This window comes from Nipponia nippon, unplaced genomic scaffold (assembly GCF_047370975.1).
Source record: "Nipponia nippon isolate SJK-2023a ecotype South Korea unplaced genomic scaffold, ASM4737097v1 scaffold_4, whole genome shotgun sequence".
NCBI lineage: Eukaryota > Metazoa > Chordata > Aves > Pelecaniformes > Threskiornithidae > Nipponia > Nipponia nippon.
Genome location: NW_028262358.1, coordinates 45,637,531 through 45,660,477, shown reverse-complemented (window position 1 = coordinate 45,660,477; position 22,947 = coordinate 45,637,531). Strand labels below are relative to the sequence as shown.

The 22,947-nt window shown below is 45.6% G+C and overlaps 1 long non-coding RNA gene across 1 annotated transcript; it reads left to right on the top strand.

Moving 5' to 3' along the window:
- Nucleotides 1-6,913: 6,913 nt before the first annotated feature.
- LOC148053284 (uncharacterized) lies at nucleotides 6,914-22,731 on the top strand. The gene is made up of 3 exons (XR_015708816.1): nucleotides 6,914-7,059; nucleotides 7,740-7,796; nucleotides 22,653-22,731. It is a non-coding gene; the product is annotated as an uncharacterized LOC148053284 (long non-coding RNA).
- The last annotated feature ends 216 nt before the right edge of the window (nucleotides 22,732-22,947 follow it).

The following is a 22,947-nucleotide window of genomic DNA, read 5'->3' as shown; positions in this document are numbered from 1 at the left end:
CTATCTATGCACCATGAACAGACAGGATGATTAAACAGTGGATAAACTGCATTCATGGTAACACATCATATATAAAGAGCAAAAAGAGAAACCTGTCAGACATAAAAGGAAATACTTCCCAAGTGACTTTTATTAACTGAAAGTGCCAACAAGCTTTTAAACAGAGCGACCTCACTCTGATGCCTTTGCCACAGCCTTTCATGCCAGCCGACATTGTCCTGGAGACATCCTTTAGGTGTCTAGTCATACCATAGGGACACTGGAATTGGGTTATTCAGGATGTTCCCAATTATCTCCATTACTCTTTTTCTCTACCATTAGGGCAGCTCTGGGAGCTCTACAAAAATAGAACCAGAAAAAAAAAAATTGGGAGCAAATTAACCACAGAAGATGCAGCTTTGTCCTTCAAGATGACCAGTTAGAGGTTTCTGTTTTATCATTGCATTTTGATTTGCTTGCATATCTGCTTTGGCTACTTTTCTCATTTGACACACGTCTCATGTTATTGGAGAAGACCTTCTACTCCCTGTGCTGCAGGGGCATTAAAATCTAGGCCTGAAAGTGGGCTCCCTCTCTATTATGAATGTTCCTGGATATGCCACCATGACAATTTTGTAAAGTTTAGGAGTTTATGTAAGGTTTGTCTTTGCCTTTCTGGGATTGGGTAGTGCATATGGTTTATGTCAGCATTTGTAAGGTTATCGCAGAGGTTATCTTGGCTAAATTATAGCCCTTTGTTTATCCACGTGGTTGGGTATGGTGCAAACAGCTGCACTGTCAGTAAAATCTTTCTGCTGCCCTCAACCCTGACCTGGAGGTACCAGACTCTGAGAGGTTACGTGGCTCCATATGAAAGTAGCTTTGAAGGGGCTGTGAATTAAAGCTGACACTTTACCTGAAATACCTGCCCCCAAATTAGCTGTGAAAAATCAGGTAGCCAACAGAAGATGCCAGTACGTCTTTGTCTAGCAGCTCACTGTGGTCAGCGAAGCTTCTCCTTGCCCTAGGAACTCATGTATAACCTGTCCTAAAGATAAGAAAAACTGCAGTTAAAAGGGGATAACTGGAAGCACTCCAAGAGGATTAGGGGGAAAAAGCCATTCTGCAGTGTATGAACATGATCTGGGCCTCTTGACAGCTAGGGACTGCGCTCCACTCCAGCAGTCCTGAAATCATGCTGCCAGGGTCTTTTATTCTCTCGCCACAAAATACCTGCTATCCCTCCCCTTTGTTCTTCTTCTCTGTCCACTCATGAGTGTGAAACAGGAAAGTCCATGCTTGCAAATAACCACATTTAACACCCTCTTCCTTTACATGCATTCTGTCAAGGATGGGGGATTCAATTCTACCTGAGGGAGAATTTCTTTTTGTTCCTGCTTTTTCTCAAATTGTCCTACAATCACCTGCTAGCTGAATTATCAGCTCCTCTTTTCCCAACCCACTGCATATCACCCTGCATTTCATGGGGAGAATTCAGGTTCAGATCCAAAATTTCTGACTCGCTCCTTCACTCTGTTTATGAGGCTTTGTTCTGATCCTGTCTGTGCCAGTGTGCCTCAAGCATAAAATCACTGAAGTAAAGTGGTGCTAATCTGCTGCGCATCCTGAATCTGCATACGTGCGCATGTGCTCGTGTGTACGTATGCCTGAGCACGTGCACGTATGCGTGTAATCTAGCCGAAAAAAGGTTCTAATTAGAGCTAACCAAATACTGGAAGCAATTTTCCTTTGAATAAATTATTCAATACATTTTCTCTTTGTTTATCTCATAAATTATTCAATGAATAGTATTTGAATGGTACTAGAGCTGGTAGGCTACTGCAGAAATGATTAGTCAAATAGCATATTCAGTAAAGAAGATCAACATTTGCTAAATAATGTATTTGGCAAATAATATTCATCCAGCCCTAGTTCTAATTGATCTGAGAAATGCAGACAGCACATGGCACTCATGGATGGCTTGGCAAGTGCTCGGGGAGCTGATCCTTTCTGCTTTTCCTCCTTCTCCCCAATACAAATAAACGTAGAGTTTCCTGTTGGCCTCAATGTGCGAGGCCCAGCTGGGCACCCACCTCACGCATCTGGGTTGCTGGTACACCCCACGCAGGCGTGCACTTTCCCTTCCAAGTCACGGGCAAGGTGACAGCCTCTGGGCGAGTGTCCCACAACTAGAGGTGGATATCCAGACCTCAGTGTGCTGCGGTGGGCTGCCGAAACGAGCCCGGCAGCTTGCAAGCTTGCAGACTCCTTGCTTACTTTCCTGCCTGTAGTTAGTGTCAGGCATGTGGGCAAAAGCTCTACCAACACAGAAGGCTGGCACTTTTCCTGCTACTTTGTCCTCAAATTGTGTGGTGGCAAGACCCATTGTCTTGAACTAGCATAAAAGGAAGAAAAAACAAAAAAAAAACCCTCATTTACTGGACTGGAAAGTTGCAGGCATACAAATAATGTATTGGAAAAGGAGGAGACTCTTCTTTGCTGCAGGAGCTGATTTCAGGGACACGAATTAATACAGTTTTTGTGGTAATTTTATGCCAGACATTATGGAGACATGCTACATCTTTGTTGAATTTTAAGTTTGATTTTTTTGTTTCCTTTCACCATCCTTACTTCTTCCTTTTTATGAAAATAAACCCCAAACAAATCCAAACTCCTCCTTTCCACATGACATTTCTTTCTGTGCAGCCTTTCATCAGAAAAGAACTGTTTTTCTTGGAAATGTCGAGCTAAGCCTTTGAAAAAATTAGATGTCATTGGCTGTGTGAAACGTCTTCCTTCTTTTTCAGAGCCAAACCTCAAGGATATCTTGTTTAGAAACTTCACATCTGCTTTATTTAACAATATCCAGGGCCATACAATTCAAATTAGATTTTTATTGTATTTTGATGGTACTGTTATTAATAGAAAAATACAAGTCATCTAAAAGATCAATGCAGAGTGCCAGACGCTTTGCATAGTCTCTTGTTTCTGAAGTAGGTCCATTGGCTGGGAACTCATTGTGGCTTCCCTTGTCAGGATCTGTCCCATTCTTTCTAACCATTGCACACATATATATGTGCATTTTGAATACACTTACATACACATGGCAGCTCAGCAGCCTGCCAATATGTTTGAAATTCTTTTGACTTTATTTATAAGGAAAGTTAAGAGTGGGAATTTTCAAGGCTAGGCCTTTTCTGTGTTTAGTGTTGCAGAAAAAGGGACATGAGCAGTAGGCAGATGCTTAAGTAGAGAAGTCAACCGAATAAAAACCGCACAGTGATTTCTCAGTCGATAAAGAGGATTTGCCGGATTTTTCTATCTCCATCTGCAGGCAAAGCATTGCCCCCTCACAGTAACCCCAGTCTGGCTCAAGGCTCCTCGGCAGTGTGAGCCAGGCTGGGTTTTGCCATACCTGATGGCGAGGGCTGTGGGCCACCAGTGCCATCGCTGCTGTTCAACCATAAGCCAAACTGCTTTTGGTCTGAAGTCACTGCAGTTACTCATGACGAGAGCAAGCAGAAATGTGGTTTTGCAGCTAAAATTAGGTTGTAATCAATTTTATGCAGCATTAATCACTCTTGTAAATAAGCCCCTCCAGCCACGTTTAAATCAAGCTGTAAGACCTGAACCAGCACAACATAGGCTCCATAAAATCAGTCCGAGATATCCCCCCCATAGTGACTAATTACGTTAATTAATTCAAAGCCTGATTAAACAAAATTATGCTGAAAGAGAATCATCTCTGTGAGTCTTCAGAAATGCTGCTTTTATAAATAAGGAACAAATTGTTTACCGCTGTGGAAATCTGGGGTTTGTACATGCCTTGTTTTTTTTTTTTCATTTCATCTAAAATTTGACTGCCTCATTTCTGATTTCATTACAAAACCTGTGGCCTCCAGGCTTGCCCATCACATGTTGTGGTAATGGTTGGTTTATTCCTGAAATAGCATATAGCTGCCCTGGCCTTTCTTCACAGGAGGGACCAAAGAGAAATTGCTGAAAACCGGGAGCACCAGAGATGACTCTGAGAAAAACCCTCAAGCCTGAAATTCCCCGTGGTTTTGGAAAGCTTGGCTAAGGCATCTTGACTGTTGAGGCTTGGTCATCCAAGCTAAAAATAAACACCCGCATCTATCAGGGATCTACAGAACCATTTTTAACTCGCTCCAGTGGAAATTAAGAAACTTGTTGTTTGGCTGTTGCCAAGGAGGCATCTGCAACGCTCTCCCAGCCCAGGCTAATGCAGCTCTACATTGCTTCCACTTGAAAGTTAGAGAGGCCTCACCGAGACGGCCCGCATGGGAAGCCAGGGGCCAGGCGCACCCCTCAGCGGGGGCTGATTTCTGCAGCCGAAACCGGAGAGAGCGGGGCAGCCTCACAACAGGGGCACGGCTCTCAGGCCTGGCCCCTGCTGCCACCGACGGTTACAGGCCAGAAGGATAAAACTCATGCAGCCGTGGGCCGAAGAGCAAGCAGGCTCGCTGTCAGGGCACTGCGGGCCTGCAGGGGAGCTGCGGGTGAGCCCTGGCCCAGCCCGCCAGCGGCACCGCCATTGCAGCGTGGCTCCCCAGGCCGCTTCGCCACCCCGCCATCCTGCCTGCGGGGAAGCAGTGCGCCTCCCAGGAGGGGTGCCATGATGTTAATTACTGCAATCAACTCTTGTTATAAAAAAATAAAATCGTCTTCCAGGCAGGTTACGCGGCCCCACCCTGCCCATGGCCCAGGAGGCCATCTCAGCCCCTGCCCCAGCGACGCCACAGCAGGAGGTGCGACCAAAAAGGACAGATCTGCGTTTTGAGGTAGACTTAACCATTTTGGACAGTAGAGGTTCAGCCGAGACAAATTAAAATACTGACCTGCGGTGTAAGATTACTCAACATTAAACTACTATAAAATAGTAAACAATATTGTAACTAAATAACAAAATTAATTGAATATTAGTAATCAGTCACTGATGTGGTTTATATCCTCTGTAGTTCTCATGTACATCTATCTCTGTAGTTCTTAGCAGAATCAGTGTTATTTTCAGTCCTGACTCCCTGGGACTGAATACACTCACATTTTAAAACCCAGAAGATGCTAGCAACCTCAAATGCTGGGTCAGAGGCGTGGTGAAAGCAATATGTAAAGTATTCTCTTCTCTCTGGTGTATAACAAGTGGAAAAAGGGGAGAAAGACTGCAAGAAATAGTAACTGAGATGCATGAAATGTAGGAAGCTGCTCAGGGAAGCTACAGATATCAGGAAAAAAAGCAAATTAAGAGCAAAAAAGTTTGCTCTTACAGAAAGAAAAGAGCCTCTGGTGATGGGATGTTGTCGGTGATGGGGAAAGGCAGATGCATTGGATAAATATTTCTGTTTTGCAGTTGGAAACAATTTATATCCTGGTTTTAAATGAGGACAGAAAATACTTTCCATTAGTAAGCAGAGTGACTGTCGAATAAACTTTGAGAGAGAGAAAAATATTTATGTCCATACCTCCAGAGAAGTTATGGGCCAGGGGCTGTAAAGACCCTGGCTGCGGGGATCATGAGCCCACCGGTACTAATGCTGAGCAGTTCCTAGACGACGGAAGGCCCCCGGGAAACTGGGCAAAGGCTAATTTTATGCCGGTAACTCCAAAAAGGGGAGTGGATGTGTTGAGTTTCTTTATGCCAGTTAGCCTGACATCAGTCTGGAGTGAAATAATGGAAAAGCTGATACGTGAATCGGCTGATAAGAACAGAGGAAGGAGGGGAGTGTAATTCATACCACTCAACATGTGGGAAACCCAAATGGGAAAAGTGTACACTTTTAGTGTCCATGCTTTAAAATTCATGTTGAAAAAATTGGAGTGTGGAGAAAGCAGTTACAAAATGATTCACAGGCCAGAGGAAATGTCTTTCAGGGAGAGACTCGGAGGTTAGCTTGTCAGAAAGGAGATGGAATGGTGCCTGAATTAAAATTTATAAGTAACTTCATAGGGATAAAATGGCAGACACTAAAGGGTTACTTAACTCGGCAAAGCAGGACAAAATGAGAAACAATGGCTGTGAATCAAAGCCAAATCAATGCACCTGACAGAAGGCTCACATTTTTAACAGAGAAAATGATTAATGAATGTGATGGATTCTCCATGTTTTGATGGCTCCAGATCAAGACTGAACTGTCTTTTGAATACACAAGCTCTTGGGTTCGGTGCAGGGAAAAGTGGTTAAAATTAAGTGACCTGTGATATATATGCAAGGTGTCAGACCAAATGGTCTGTCTGATAGTCCCTTCTGGCCTTGAACTGTAGGCAATGCAAAACTGAAAGATAAATCTGGTCCTGTATTGTTTTTATAGGTAAGTACCTTAATAGTTTTCTTTTTTATTTCCCGTGGAAATAAAGATGCAGGGGCATGCAGTGTCCCCAGCTGGGTGGGTCACCCCCCGGGGGCAGGAAGGTGTGCGCCGAGGCACCCATCTCACAGCGTGACCCATCGCACGTGCCACCCGCGTGCAGGGGGATCGATCTCTGCAGGCACGGGAGGCCTGACGCCGCATATTTTGCCGGGTTTATATGCACACAGAAGCCCCTTGCCTAAGCTGCCTCCAGGGAGCAATTCGTTGACAAAACACTGAATCCACCCCATAATCCCTGTGGGTCTTCTGGGAAGGAAGGGCAGTAGGGACAGGTTTAAGTTTGATTGAGCTGTCATAGCAGGCTCCTTCGCCCCCAAGTAACTCCTTACCCATTGCAACTTCTCGTCTGGGTATGAAATGGTTTAAAGACACCCTAGAAGTTGCACTGCAGTATAGGAATCTGCCCTTATACCAAGCCAAAAGCATCTCAGAGACCTTGACGCTGTGGGGACCCATTAGGCATTTCTTTTGGCAGTAGAAAAAAGGAAGTGGAAGGAAGAATTACACCCATGCATGTACGCTGTACCAGGCAGAGGGAGAGCAGATGATGCTGGAGGACAGCACAGCCCCAACGGGCCAGCTTCTGACTCGGGCATTTTGCAGTCTGAATGACCCTGCTGATTTGAGCGGAGCTGGAGAAGGCACAGCGTGTAAACGTGGCCCCCCCGGATATCATAGTCGCTCAGGCGTGCAGGTACAGTAATGCTCCGTATCCTGTTGTTACAACAGATAGTGTGTTGTCACGGTTTGCCTACTCCCACCTAACAGACTAAAAAGAAACGCTTTAATGGCCTTTTCAGACATTCTGCACTGCCAAAAAAAATGTTTCACTGCAAACTCATAGGTTGTCTGTTGCACAGCTCTGTGAAATACTTTGCATGGTAAAAAGTGCCTGAGAGGGAAGATTATGTGAAATGAGTATTTGAGCAGAGGTGACTAATCCCTTCAATTGACAGCTGATAGGAGAGGTTAACTGCAAAAAGGTTTGATGTATGTATAGCAAAGTGCTCGGTTCTTTGCAGTTTGCTGTTGCTACTGCAGTTAAAGTAGTACAATTTTCTTTCCTTTGTAATCCTGTGCTCTGTTGTTTGCTCATGTGTGAGACATTTTCTTCAGCCTGAATTCTCTGCCTTTCTGAATCTCTTTAATATCACTTTACAAATTACATTCAGGGCTTCTTTTGGGTACAGTGTAACGAATATTATTTATTACTATTCTACTGTGCTAGGTACTGTACAAACATATATTGAACTAGTAGGAATATTCTTATGACATTTTCTCAGTGATATTCCAGCTACAATGCTAGAGGCAAGAAGCAGATTTTATGGAGAGAAATAACCTTCTCACAGGCTATTTTTCTTATTCTTTCCCCAGCTTCACTCTGTTTTGCACCTCTTGCAGCCATTTGCACCTGACTGAAGAGAAAGTGAAGTAAGTGTAAAATGCCACCCACTTTGCACAGATGGAAATGACTGCATAACGGAGAAGGCGGTGAAGGAATCAGGCCACGGGGAGGGAGGTATCACCCGTGTATAGTTAACCTAAAGAGCTGCACACCAAGATGTGCAGATGTGAAAGTGCTAGCGAAGGCTTCTGGAGGAACAGCTATTGAGACTGCAGGGCTCAATTTGTGCTCATGCAATTACGACCTGTCCCATTTCACCTCTGTGGTACTAGCTTTTACGAGTTTCATAAACTCCCAGCCTGGAAGGGACAACTGTGATTTTGTTATTATTTGACCATGATAGTATTCTTTTTCCCAGCAATTTTGATTCTGAGCATGAAAATTATGTTTGAGGTACACTTTCAGGTTTTGTGTCCTGGAAAGTTTCTCAGTCTTGATCCAAAGATGCAAACTGACCAACTCATGACATTTGCTGGTAACATAATCTGTGATCCTTGTTCTTCAGTGAAAAATCTTTTACTTCACATTGTGATCTTTTCAGTTTCCCAGATTCCGGCAATCAGATTTTGTTAGGTTTTTGTTGGCTTCATTTAAGAATTATCCCCACTGCAATCTGAGGCATTACTGTAGCCTAAATCTAGTGTAATTCAGTAGTAAATCGTGCCTGTGGAGCAAGAAGGGATGTGTCTATCACACTAATATTGTTTTCCTCTGTCATTCACATGCCACTTTAATGTTCCCTTCACGTGTTGTTTAGATATTGCCATATTTTTACAACATCACACTATTAATGCTAGAGGGAAGAATAAGATAGTGCACCCATTTTATAACTTGTTTAATTCTTCATTGAAGAGCTTGACATAATTGGGAATGACTGCAGATCTGTTGTTATAATTAGAATTTGGTCTTTAGCCCTAGGCTTTTCCCCTTCAGGGGGGTTGATTGGAGGCCTGGGAGGCCTCACATCTCAGCATGCTATTTCCTGAAGCCTCTTTCATCCCTGCTGCTAAGTGTATACTGAGTGACTTGGAGGGTAAAGAATGAAGCTGTACAGTCTCTGCAGAAGCAGAGCAAATAAGTGATTTGTGCTGAGGTAGAGACAGACCAAACCAAGCTTTCCACAGGCAGCAGAGCAGCCAGGATTTTCTGTCACAGAGTGGCACTAGCATCTTCTGCTGAACATTGTGGTAAACCTCTGGTTAGGACCTACTGGGCAAAAATGACGGGAACGAGAGAGGGAGGCAAGGAAAGCAGAAAATATTACGAGGAAGACACAGCCTTCTGTGGTCTGCAGGGAGGAGAGCTTTCTGTGTGTGCAAAGGATTTCTCAGACTCATTTTTCTATGGCTGGCCAGAGCAAATCCATGTGGGCCAAAGTGCTGCCAGAATTATCACCAGCGTGTCGGGGTCATCTGCACCTGGACTGCAGGAGGGAAGCAGGGGGAGAAGGCTGTAGCATAGCCATGCTGCCGTCTCCTAGGCACGTTATCAGGAGCATCGCTGCTGCGAGCCACCCGGTTAGTCCCCTCTTATAGGAACAGGGCTTTTTGCACCACGGCTGAACTTGAGAAACCATCTTTTTATAGAGTCTTGTTTTGGGCTGGGAGACGCTGAGGCGAATTCTCAGCTGCTGTAAATTAGCACCGCTGCATGGTCTTCCGTTACGCCAGCTGGGGTCTAGGCCCTTATCAGAGTTTATTTACAGAAATGGGCACAATCTTTGAGAGCAGTCACACTGCTGGAATAGGCAGCGGAGTGACAAGAGATGTGGCTGGAAATGTGTTATGGTCTCTCTGCTGAAGTACACACAGGTGGTGCAGGTATCCATCAGTCATCTCTGAATCCTCAGGTACCTCCACACGCTCTCGTCAGGAACACACAGCTGCAAAACCCATTTGTCCCAGGGACTTCAGTGGGTCCAAATGCTATTATATGTGTGTGCAAAAAGCTCCCCACAGTGTGACATGCATGCCTATGTGCTTTCAACACAGGCTTATGCGCATGTGTGTCCAGTTTCATATACCCGCCCAACCTGGATCTGCAAAGCCTCTCAGCTTCACAGAAGTATAGTTCCATTGAAATTAGAGAGCAGAAGCATTTACAATGGGCTCTCCAGGATGTCTTGATCCAGAAGAAAACTTCTTCAGGCTCTTCTAAATGTTTTCTGGCTGAATACATCACTCTTTCTCTGCTCCTCTCCTTTCCCTCTTGCACAAACACATGCATAACTTTTTGGCGACTTGGCTATAAAAATCCTGCCACCCCTCCCTGGGAAGTCTAGACTCTGCAGAGTTGGAATGTGCCTTATTGATCTGTCAAGCTGTTATATCTGGCCATTAGATTCACGCGTACTCTTCTGAGATTAGCTAAATCGGTCTGCAAACTGTTAATAGGCAATTTCACAGACCCAGCTGTCCAAAGATAACAAGAAAAGTTCAGAAAACAGAGTTTAGGTAACTGATCTGTGACTGCTGAGGGCTTGTAAAGCTTTCAAGTTGGGCTGTGAGTGAAGGCAATTGGTGAGGAGCAGAGGCAACCCAGATCTGTCAGGATATAGTCCTTACACCTATTCTGTTGATTATGTGTCACTCACTGCAATAACCTGGTATTATTTGCTTGACCTTTGTTCTTTGGCCAAAGGCAGGGGGTAAGTCTGGCAGGAACTGTCCGGTACCTCCACATGAAATTGCTGGATAAAGATGCATGAGGAGCTGCAGGGCTGAGCAAAATATCTTCACTTCCTGTGGTGAAGCCTGGAGGCTGAATTTCAGGGAATGACTGACATTTCCAGCAGCTCTCTGGGATCTCTGGGGATCCCTGGAAGCAAAAGTCTGCTGAGCCATATGCTTCTCCAGGAAGCGGCCCAGGTCATGGTCTGTTAAAAAGAGAAGCATTGTCCATTGTGATTACCTACGCTCTCAGCTGCACTTTGGAAACCAGCAGGAGCGAAGATGTCAAACCCGAGCGCTGATGGGGAAACAGATGCCTCTCCCCATTTAAATATGAATTCATGGTCCCTTTGGGAGAGCAATACGTGAATCTCTGAGCAACACATGCATCCAGAGATAGACCCTGAACTAGGATCTTGCTCTCTGCAGAGAGCTCTGAGCAGGACCTCCTGAAGATGGCAAGGAGCAGCAGAAATCCCAGCCTGCCAGGGTTAGGCACCCTGTGAACACCACCAGGCCAGGATGACTGTGGGGCTGCATACAGAGTCAGCAGGCTGTGCCTGTGCTACAGCGCGAAGGTGTGCCCACCTCATGCAGGTGCATGGAGGTTACACATGAACTACCTGGTGGTCACAGCAGCGTGGAGTTCAGTCATAGCCAAGCACCAAAGAGTTTCTGCTTGGGTTTTGCAGCTGGCTTGCAGTCACGCTGCCAGGGATGGGAGTGCCTGAGCTACCTAATTTCACTCCAGCTGAGAATGCATGTACGAAATACAGTGATGCCTTTCAGACATACCCCATTGCATGCCTGGGTGCTGTGGTGCCCATGCTGCTAATTTCTCCTCTGGGGTCAAAAGGGTAGCAAACACCCTTGCTTACGACACAGATTCATAGATCCGAAGAATTTGCCAAGCCTAAACTGAAGTCCAGGGTCACACAGCTCCATCTACCCTTTTATTCTCCAGGGAAGTCTGTTTGCCTCTAACTGTCATTGCCTCTGGAGAGCTGCCACAACATATTTCTTGGCAAGGCTTGGACCTTCCCACCAAAAGGTCATTATCTTTTCGTAAGAATAAAGGGAGGCGCAAAACTCCCTAATTCCTTGGCAAATAAACAGGCCTCCCTCAGATACTTACTCATCATAGGCCAGAAAGGAAGGCAAAGAAAAAGCCATGAAAAATTTTTTGTTCCCCAACTTATAGGACGATTTGGCTCCCAGGTCTACTTTCCTCATCAGCAGAAGCTCACAAGAGTGGCTAAAGCTGAGGGGAAGGTTGTCTTAGTGGCAGGACAGCCTCTACGTTGTCCTGTCTTGTGTATCTTGTTCATGCTCGTGGGGTCAGGCTGACCTCTGCAATTGCCCTTTTAGGTCAAACGGGGAGGTACCATTGGATGTTGGATTTTTTTCCCATTCCCTTTGTAATGTGAGGCCTGGCCAATTTCCAGAGCTCATCTGGGAGTTTTACAGTGGGGACTGAGGACACTGGGGGTACCTGCGATTGCTCCTGCTCTCTTCCCGTGGCACACAAAAGCTGTGGCTTCTTTTGTTCTTTGCTGTTGGTCTCCAGCTTGTTACAGAGCCCCAGAGAGCATTTTGTGGCCATGGGCTGGGAGGTGGGTGCTCGGGAGATGTGTCTGAACTAACTGTCTGCCTGTGGTTGTGGTGAACCAAGCTTGTCCCGGGACCCTTCTAATTACAGCTTTGCTGTCTGGCATGACCCCTGGTGTAATGCAGACCACAGTATTTTACCCAGCAATTTCCAGCAGAAGGAACTAGTCTTCTTTGCTTTAGCAACAATCATACAGAGCCTCAGCATAAGGACTGCAAGTGAGTGCTTCCTTGCACTAAGTATTTTTGCTCCTTCCCTTATTCATTAAGAGGATGAGAAGTGCAGGGTGATGGAGATCAGCCTCTCTCCCACTGCCTGAAAGAAAGCAAGGTAGAAGTGCAGCCCTCCTGGGCAAGAGGAGAAGGCTAGGCTGTGCCAAGGGTTGCAGGGGACTGGTGGGGCTATTCAGTCCTGCTCACCCTAAATATAGTATGTGGGATCCCAGACAGGTTATTTACACCATCATTGCACACACGTCTTCTGGGAACTTGGCGGGCCAGGTGCTGAGGCCCAGTTTTCCCACCTGCTGGGAGCTCTGCAGAGTCACTGACTTCTGCATGGGGCACAGGAGTCTGTGGTAGGTGCTGTAAATTTTGCTCCCACCAGTTCAACTATACTTCCTCCAGCCTCCTCATATCTAGCCTTCCCCAGGAACTGAGGGCTTAGGAACAGGGGCAGGTGAATCCCTGCCAAGCAGAAATCCAGCGAGTGCTATTTAATGCCTGACTATACCCTCCATAGCCTTCCTTCATCCTCTGCCCTTCAGTTCCTGCATCCTGTGAAGACGCGGAGGCTATGCAGGCTGCCCGTCCCACACAGCTCGTCCCCGCACCCCTCTTGCACGTATTGGCAGGATCTGATATCCACCCTCCGGGGGCTTTCCCCTGTGGGCAGCAGAAGGGTAGAGGAGCAGTATGTGGTGGTGTTCAGACAGGAACTGACAACAACAAAATGCAGGGGAATTCAGAATTAGGGGGCTGCAGCTCTGATCTTAACTCTTCCTAGCAGGTGTCACTGCATTAGTTGGAACCTGCTATTTTTAGAGCTGCTTTTTCATGTCCTGTGTTGCTTGAGTTCCAGCCTAGCATTGCCACTGAGAGGTAAGACCACAGGCTGGGGCTGCTGCTGAAAACCAGGAATCGTCCTCAGAGCAGCCATGAACCATATCTTCAGCTAGCGTCCATCACTGACTTGTCACAGTTACACCAGCTGACAGTCTTGCCCAGCAGCCTGGGTCCAAACCCGTGATAAGGGGCTGGATGTTAAGGGCTGCCCAGTTTATGGGAGAGATAGCTGAGACTGCAGCCAGGACTGACTCCTACATGCCCAGGCACTTGGGGCAAGGTGAAGGTGGCAAAGGACACCCTTGTCCCCAGCCAGCTCAGGTCCTGTTGTTGGATGAGGTTTGACTGAACCCAAGGATCAAAACCAGCTGAGTAACATTAGTATAAAATAGTGACTGTGCATGGGAGGATGGGAAACTTTGCCCACTGTTGTGTGAACAGAGGATAGGTAAGAATAGGGAGAAAGAACGGTAGAGAAAGGCTGAATACTATTTTTCAGATTTGACCCCTCAGATGTCTTTGTGTGACTCCAGCTGTCTTTGCTGGGAGTGATAAGTGTGTTTTTGTGAGAAAAAATTGCATCATTATGCATCATCTAAAATAGCCTAAAGTAAAGGCTGGTAAAAGCTTACCATTGTCCAGATAAACAATAAAAAGCCCAGGTGGATTGAAGAGAGATATGTATTTATACAGATTTGAGGATGGGGCCTTATTCTGCAGAAGCAAGTTCTGTTCCCACTTAGCCCAAAGGTATTTGGGAGTCAGTGTGTTATTCCACATATCTGCTTTTGTGAGAACAGGTAATTTCACTATCTGCCCTCTCAGTGAAGGTGCTGGAGACATGGTGATCAGTTCTTCTCTCCCTCATGGTGGTTTCTGTCATCTCCATTGGAGGTGGAGATATCAATGCCACTGACACAGTCTGAGAACCAAGGGCACACTGGCTTACCTACACAGCTTTGATCAGGCAAGATTTGTGGAAAGCAGTTAATCTTGGGACTTGCTAGACCAGCTGGTGAGAAAGTGTGAGACAAGACACTTTGGAGATGAGAGCCTGACCCCCTGCCAGCACCTCATTGCTCTTACAGGGACCTGGATGCTCCATGGACCCTACACCTCCACTCCTGCGTCAGCAGAAAGGATGACCAGACATGCGGCCAGATGTACCTGCTCTATCTGGTTCCACTTGGACTCTGTCTCCATGTGTGTGGCCCCTGGTGGTCAGGAAACTGTGCTCCTCATTCCCTCCACGGACATCTGCATTGCCTCTTATAGGACCACTGCCTAGCAAAAGCCCTCCAGAAAACGGAGATGCCAAAATAGAGAGGCGTGCACCCTTGTGCTGCCAAAGTGCAAATGGCATCCTAGTGCCACACTGTATTTTTGCTGATTTCCTTTCTGGAGTGGTTGCAGATGCTGGAAAACAGAAAGATGCTCTCTTTGGGGAGCTGCCTACAGATGTCTGACAAAACAACCGCTGGGAAGCAGAGTGGGAGGCAGGATGCCGTGCAATCAACCCTTGATACCAGCCCACAGTGCACCTAGACATAAACACTAGATGTATCCTCTGGTTAATTCAACAAAAACACTATTGTGTGCTCACATGTGATCCACATCAAATCCAGGAGAGCTCGCGGGGCACAGATCTGGAATTAATAATTGTGGATCCCCCACCTTGGAAGATTGCATAATAGTGGTAGCTTGGGGGACCCTGACAGCTTTGGGAAATCATTGTGTGATAAGGATTAGGTATAATTAAATGACACTAGATTTATTAATTAAATGGCTGTGTTCATGTGATACTTTCACTGCTTTGGGGCAGGATTTTCAAAAGTGCTCAGCCTTGCCCTAACTCTGCTCTCACAAAAGGTAGTCTGAAGTTGTTCCAGCACCTTCAAACACAGCAAAAGCATTTTGAGAACTTACCTTCAGTCTGAAACCCTTTAGCTGCTATGATGAGAAAATGCAATGGACCTTGGATCCCAATGCAACTCATGGGATATTTGCAGCTGCTCAGGCTCTATCTGCTCTTCCTACATGAAGCAAAGTCAGCTTTGGGGCACAGCTAGCCAGGAGAGCCCTAGGAAACAGCAGAGGTGTATGGGAGGATGGAGGTTTCTGTAGCTGGGGTGCTCCCCAAGGAGCCAGTGCTCCAGCAAGGGGGCATGGGAGGGACGCTCCAGCTTTAAGATGTGCTGCATGAAAAGTGTGCCAGGGTGTGTATGACATTAAAGATCTCTTCATGCCTGCATCCTGTCCCTCTTCCAGTTTGCTTAATCCTGTCCTGCTTTTTCAAAATGTCACCTGCCGTCTCAGTCAATGCACAATCCTTCCTCACTTCCTATCCCAAATTGTTCCAGAGCTTTGCTATCCCCCAGTAAAGTGACACTGCCGTTCATCCCAAAGATGTGGAGGACCTTTCTTCCCTATCATTTCTTCCATGAGCAAAAGGTCAAAGCTATCACTTCTGTGCCTGGGTAGGAGGGACAGCTGTGAGTTGAGTCATCGTACGGCACAGGGTGTCCTATAGATCCGCTATTGTCTCGGGAGGGCAGCGAAATCCAGCCCAGCAACCTCGGGCCTGATGCAGCTTTTCCAGTGGCGTTGATATTTAAGACAAGTGATTATTATTTCAGAAAAGAGGAGGTGATTTCTACTCCCTCTGTGTATCAGGAAGGCTGACATTAAAAAGCCAGAGGTGACTGATGATTGTTCCTGAACTGGGAGCGGTCTTTCAAAATTACAGCTGAATTATTCTCTGCCCTGCCTGCCATGTCGTGGCACCCCATTGAATTCACTTCTTTCCAGGGTCGAATCTAGCCTGACAGCCTTCCCACAAAGGCTATGGAGAAAACAGATCTGCCCTTTTTTTTTAAGACTCTCTCACAACATAGGATCTTGATGAAGTTAACAGCTGGCAAATGCAGAACGTGGAAAAGGAAATACTGCTTCAGGCAGCGCTGTCATTGTAACCCTTGGAATTCAGGGCTGCAGGAGTCTCTTGCAGCTAGCTGTTTTTTCAGAGACAGCAGCGCAACAAATGCGACAGTCGGTAACAAAAGCTCAGAGAGGAAGGCAAGAGCCAGCAGGGGACAGGGAGGAATTACTTTCAAGCATGGCACTGAGTGACTGATTCGGCAGGTTATCTTTTCCTAGAGTATTCAGGAATCCTCTGTGAATGGAAGGCAACATAAAATTGTCAATTTATAGTTTTGTATTATGTATCTGGTCAAAACTCAGAGAATTTGGCTCTCTGGAGCCAAAAAGAGAAAACGGGCCGATTTCTGATCCTTTTTATATTCTGATAGAGATTTCCATCACACATGCAAATAATTCTACAGGGTCACACCCTCTGACAATCTATGTCCTCATACTTTGGGTTATATCAGCTAAACATGCAGCTTTTTTATTTTTGCCTGCTTCCCTAATGAAGCAAGGCTTAGGTGATTGCATTTTTCTCCATGTATTTGTCTCTTGAACTTCCCCCCTTCCCACAAGAAACTTTGAGCCCATTGACTAACGTAGCCAAATTTGACATAGGGGTAGAGATCAAAAAGGCATTAACATTCCTACAAGTTTTGTGGAAACTGATGGTTCTTCAGAAGGCACTGGGTATCTTATGGCATGCTTAAAATCGGTGCCTCTGCTGAAGAAAAAGCTGCAGTGTGATTTCAATGTTATCTGTTCAGTTCTGCCTGCTGAGTGGATGTGATCGGGGTCCGTCCAGTCACCATGTGGCGTTGGGATCAACCAAAGCACATGTTGCCCCATGGCCTCTCAGTGGTTGGGGGACACGCAAGGTGCTGCAGAGGGGCTTGGACTCGGGTGCGTGAGTGTGGAGGGGGAATGGAAGCATTCTGGAGGTGGGAAAGATCAAAGAGAACCTGACAGAGGGGTCCAGAGGTTACTGCAGTGAAAAAGCATGGTCACAAGGCATTGATCTATAAGAAACCAGATTATGTCAGTTCTGCTGCTCTCAAAGCAACTTGCTTTGTTTTGTGGGTAACACAGCCCACAGAAAAATGTTCCCTCCACAGAGTAGTTGGTTTGTTTCCTAACATGTACACGACTCTTGATACCAAAGGGACATTTGTATGAGTACCATAATCTTTGTCCTTTGCAGGGTTGTATTTAATCACAAAGACCTGATGGAAACGGCAGGTGTGTGAAATGAATGGGACACCATTTTGGCACACTGATAATTTAAGCTGCTATTGCTTCTGCCTGTTTGAGTGCCATTCTGACATACAGTTTAGTTCTGATTTTCAACTGTTACCTTGGGTCAGTGGTTGTTGCCTACACACAAAGTAGGCAGGAGGCATTGGCTTTCTGAGTCGGGAACATTTTGTGTTCACCATAGGCAGATGCAAATAATAGGTCACAGCAGGCTGAGGGCAGAATCAGGTCTGATATCTTTAATAAATACATGATTGCCGTTTTGCAGGAGGCATCACACGGTGTTATACCAAGAACAAGAAATGTTCATTAAGTGGCCAACACCTTAGGTCAGCTATTTGTTGGAACTCAGTCACCAAACTCAGTTCTTCTCTCTTGAGAAAGGGGAGAGTTGGGCATTTCCAGAAGTGCTTCAGGATCACTAATCTCACTGGGATATGTGCATAACTGAGTGACCAGCTTGGAGGTCTTGGAAGGCAAGTACTTTGTAGGTACATGGGAAGCCCCAGCTCACTTGGGCTGTGCTGTTTCTCAGAAATTGCAGAAGAGGTTGAACTTGCAAGCTTAAAGAAAGGATGTTTCAGTTGTTGCTCTCACTGCAAAATCCACATGTGAATACTTCATATTTCTTAAAGGCTATTTCTTGGCTAAAAATGGAGAACTGAGTTGGATTTTGGATGCGCCACTGTCATGTAACACAGTGGGGCACAGAGGAAGGCTAGTTAGTCCATGTGCATGGCACAGCACAGTACAGTGGTCGGGGTCATGGGAGCAGTGTACTCCAGTGATCTTCCAGTTTGTTATACTTTGCTTTACAACAGGACTAATTTGCTCCAAGTGCAGGTCTGCACTGGCATAACCATACTGCTTGCTGAGGGACCTGGTGTGGCTTTCCTGAGAGCGTGCGAGGGAGGGAGGGGAGGAATAAGGCAGCTCTTCCAGCCCTTAAGCTGTCACTGTATACTGTGGATTGCACCACTTGTCTGAAAGACAACAAAAAGTAATACACACAGCACTTAACTGCCTGAAACACGGCTTGCGTTGAGTGCTCTGCTGTGCACCATAGCAGCATGAGTCACCAGGTAGCCTGTAATTGTATAAAATTTAGTTTTTTGTAGGAACCAGATAGAAATGGGTAATTATTCACAGAAGGTGGTCATAATTGCCTTTGCTAACAAGTAAGGGCAGAAACTGTTGCCTCTAGCCCCACTTTAAAAGGACAAAGCAAAGAGCAGTTGGCAGGAGGAAGAGGTGGAGCCTGCCAGAGGAATTTCCCATAAAGAAGAAGTGTTGGTATTTGACAGGGTAATTGAATGCTTAGAGGAACAGACTGAGTTGAAAATATGTTTTCTTTTGTGTGGCTCAGGAAGGCCCATCTTTGAAAACAGGAGAACAGGCAGGATGGAGGACTGGCAGGAGCTGGCCCAGGGATATGGTGTAGCCAAAGCTCTCATTTGGATTTTGGGTGCCACCGCTTCCTGAGGGGCTGAGATGTCCACCCGGAGCTCCCTGGCAAAGATGTCCATGGCTCAGAACAGGTGCCTTTTTATATCTTGATTATGAAATAAAACAAACATTGATGACCCTTTGCAAAATGTTCCCTCCTAGCCTGCCTCCATTACGTCCCATCCAATAGTCTTTGTTTTGAGTGGCTTAGTGTCTTTGAATCCCAGTCACGTTGAGCAATGAGATGTTCTGAGTCTTTTCCTTCGTATGGCCTCCCAAGGGCCTTGCAATGCAGTGTGCAGCCACCCTGATTGTTAGTAGAGCACAGAGTGAAAGAAACACGTGTGAAGAGGAGAAGGGAAGTTTTGCACGTCTGAAGGACATGGAGCTGGCAGAGGTGGCCTCCCTTGGGCCATCTGGGGAGTGGTGGAGCTGGCCTCCTCGGGACACTTCTGTTCCCTTCAGGCAAGAAGGAAAGTTTTGCATTTGAAGCTCCCCATAACAGGGTGGTTTTAAATCATGGTCTTGCCCCACTCCTTGCTCCCTTCCTCTCTCGGTAGCCCCTCATCTCGTGTCTTGTGGATTAAGGGATATCACTAAGTCCTCTTCCTGGCATTTAGATAAAGTGTCCCAAATTTGTCTCTTTGCAGCAGGTCTTTCAAATGTTCCATCGCCTCATAGCTCAGGCAGTGCAGGGTATTTACATAAAGGCTCCACTAGCCTTGGAGAGCGGTTATATCTTGCCAACCTGCATTTGTTTTGAATTTTGCGGGGGCGGGGGGAGGACGGTATTGTCAAACCATTAATTATCACAAAGTTAATGGCTTTGGATCTAGAGGCCACAGGCTTAAATTTCTGGGAATGGGATTAACTGCAGACTATCACATGAGGATACTGTGGCAATCTGGTTGAGGCATAAGAAAAGCAATCCTATTAGCCTGAATTGCCAATAGGGATCAAAGCTCTCTTCCCTCTTACACAAATGCCTTGGAAGCAAACTGATCACTGTCCAGATCTATCAGACCATGAAACTAGATTAGCAAACTGGTGCCTCTGTGGCCAAATGACAGAACAGCTGAGGGGCTGCTGTACATGCAGGAAGAGAGAGGGAGGAGAGGTTATGTAAATATGTGGCAAATAACTCACTTTATAGAATATAATTAGATAAGACTGAGGTGCAGCAACACTACCAGCTGAATGCAAACTCTCTCTCCACTGTAGCAAAGGACACATTCAATGTCATGGCCAAGAGAACCACCTCAGGAATGAACAGCATTCAAAAATTTGTCTTCACAGCTACAGGCCTGTGTACAGTGCTGGGGCACTTTCTTTTAGTGTACAAGGAGCAGAATGTAAGCCCTTTCCTGCCAGGTATGTACCATACGCACTTTGAAACAGCTGGCTTCTTAGTAGAGTTTGGGAAATAAACCGAGCTGGAGAGAGGAGAAAGAATGGTGACTGATGGGTTATATGAGTTGTACGGTTGGTGCTAGCCACATCATTGATATGACTCCATAGTGGTCTGAATTATTGTTAGAGCTACGGGAGCAGGGCTTTCTGGTGCTAGATTGCTGCCCAAGAAAAACAAGCCATCGACTCTGTGCCAACAAATGTTCTGGTTTAATCCCATACACCCTGAAGGATGCTTCAAGCCGATAGCTGGCTGGTGGCTTATGTGGAAGAAATGATGACTTGCATCCCCTTGGAGGCGGACAGGTATCTAGCATTCAGCTGTCCTGCCCCTGAATTAACACTGATTTACAGAAAAGCCGAAACCAAAATTTAGTCCTGTGGCATATTAATCATATTGTAAGGGGCCAGAGCCCTGTGTGTCCTCTCAGATGAAAAGGCTGGAGCAAACTGTCCTGCTGGCTCCCCGCCTCCTGGGATTGCAATTGCAGTAGGTCATAGGCTTAGCAAGGGGCAAGGACCGAACAGACTTCAACAGTCAGCTAGCTCCACTTTGCTCCCTCTGTGGGTCAGGCTGGGTCTAGAAATGTGGCCTAGTTAATGAAGTAACACAGCCAAGTAATACAGCTGACATTTTTTGCTAACTCTCCAAGTTGGCAGGTAGTGTTTGGGTAGCTATGTATAATTAGCCAAGTAATATGAAATTCTTTTGTTGGGTAGATGCTCTGAGGTTAAAATTGACCTTGCCCAGGTTGTATTGATAAGTAGGATATTCCTGGTGAATATGAGCAGAGCAATCACAAGAGGTCCATACTTCACTCTGCAAGGCAGAATTTTGCCCTGTGCTCCTTATTATTCCTTCTTGCAAATTTACCATAAACCACAGATTCTGATAAAAAATTTAGCTCTTCTCCTTATCCTTTCAAATGTACTGTCTGCATTGAAGCTTGCAGAATGTACCTTAAGCTGGGTGAAAAGTCTTCAATAGTTTTAGTCCCTTAAATCAGCTGAGCAGTGTGATTGGCAGATCACAGGCATTTCTCCTTGGCAAGACAGTTTGCTTACTTGATAATTCACCAGAGCTGGAATTTCCTTCCCTTCCATGTCGCGCCCACAGCCCAACCTTGCAGCCACAGCATGTGCCTTTAGCAAAGGGAACTTTGCTCCTCATTTTGCTTCTGCCTTTTGATGTTTCTTATTGTGAGCCAAGAATATGAACTCTTCGGTACACACAGAAATGAGGAAGGCACTCGGAGAAAACTATGCAGAAAAGTCAGCGGCCAAGACAACCACGTGTAGAATTACTAGTCACTACCCTCTACAGAACAACCACAGCCAACATAGTATTTATTGATTACATCTTATATGTCAAGTCCCTAAGTAGTATTAGTGAGATTTTCCAGCACAGCAGTTATTAGCCCATCTTTCTTTCTCTCTCCTTTTTTGTTTTGATTTGTTTCTGATCTAATCCTGATTTGAAGTAAGCCTTATTCACAGCTCTGGCAGCAATTCCTGCCCACAAGATCTGGGAAATTCACACTGTAATCTCGATATGGATTTGCCATTGATGGTTTTGCCTTAAAGTGGATCTGAATTGGAACCCAAAATTTGAATGCCGCATTACTCTGGGTAAATGCAGGTTCTGATTTTAATGCTAATCCAAATCTGTATTTCAGGACTTGACAAGAAAAAACAGTAGTAGTAAATAGTATCTGAAACAGCAGGAACAATAACAACATCAATAAAAGCAATAAAAACAATCATATCCATGCATTAGAGCTCCTATGCTCAAAAAGAACGCATTTATGAGTGCTTTTAAACTCTACATACGGAGATCTTTCATCTACAATGGTAGTGCGTACATTTTTGGTGTGCAACACAGCAACAGCAGGATTCCATCACAATCTTGGGGGGGGGAAGCAAAAAATAACATCAAATAGTGTCACATTTGAAACAGAGGGTAACATTCAGGCAACGTATAATTAACCCAGCTGGAATTTGGTCAGGATGTCCAGGTTAACACCTCATCCAGTTAGTGGGCTCTGTAGTAAATTGTTGAATATTGTTGTTTAAAAGTCAAATAATTTACTGAGCTCTTTTCATGTGTGGAATATACAAGAAGGTCAACTGCCTTTTTAACATCTGGTAGCAGATCCCTGGTGATTTACCTGCATGCTGGCGATTGTAGATAGCCAAGTGATGGATGACTTTGCTAGAAAGCTCTTTCTGTTAACTCATACAAGCCCACAAGGAGCCTGATAACTCTGCTTTGTGGAAACATTAAAGGCTTTATCTGCAGCTTGTGTAGACTGACAAAGCACCGTAGATGTCAGTGGGACTCTGCTGATTTATACCTGCTTTGGATATATGTCTAAATCAGAAGGCATTCGTTACTCGTGCTTGAAAAAAATGGGAAAGTAAGAAAAATAGAAAGTATTTTTACTAATTAATTACTTATTAGAAAATATTTTACTCTGACTTTCAAATTACCTTTCAAATCAAATCTAGGATTTGTGCACAGCCTGGATGGGAAGAAGCCTGGATGGGAAGAAGCCTGGATGGGAAGAAGCCTGGATGGGACAATGCCACGCTTCCCCTAATTGCTTTGCTGCCTGACACTGGTGGCTGTAGGAAAGCCAACAGGAGAATTACAGAAACGGCAAGCAGTGTAGTAGACGGTCTTAAGGAGGATCAGAAAACTGATTAGGGGCTAAATCTTCCCTCAGCCTAATGAACCATGCACAGGGGAGAGTGCCTGCATCTCCCTATCCCTTTCTGGCTTCCTACAGCTCATGTCAGTTTA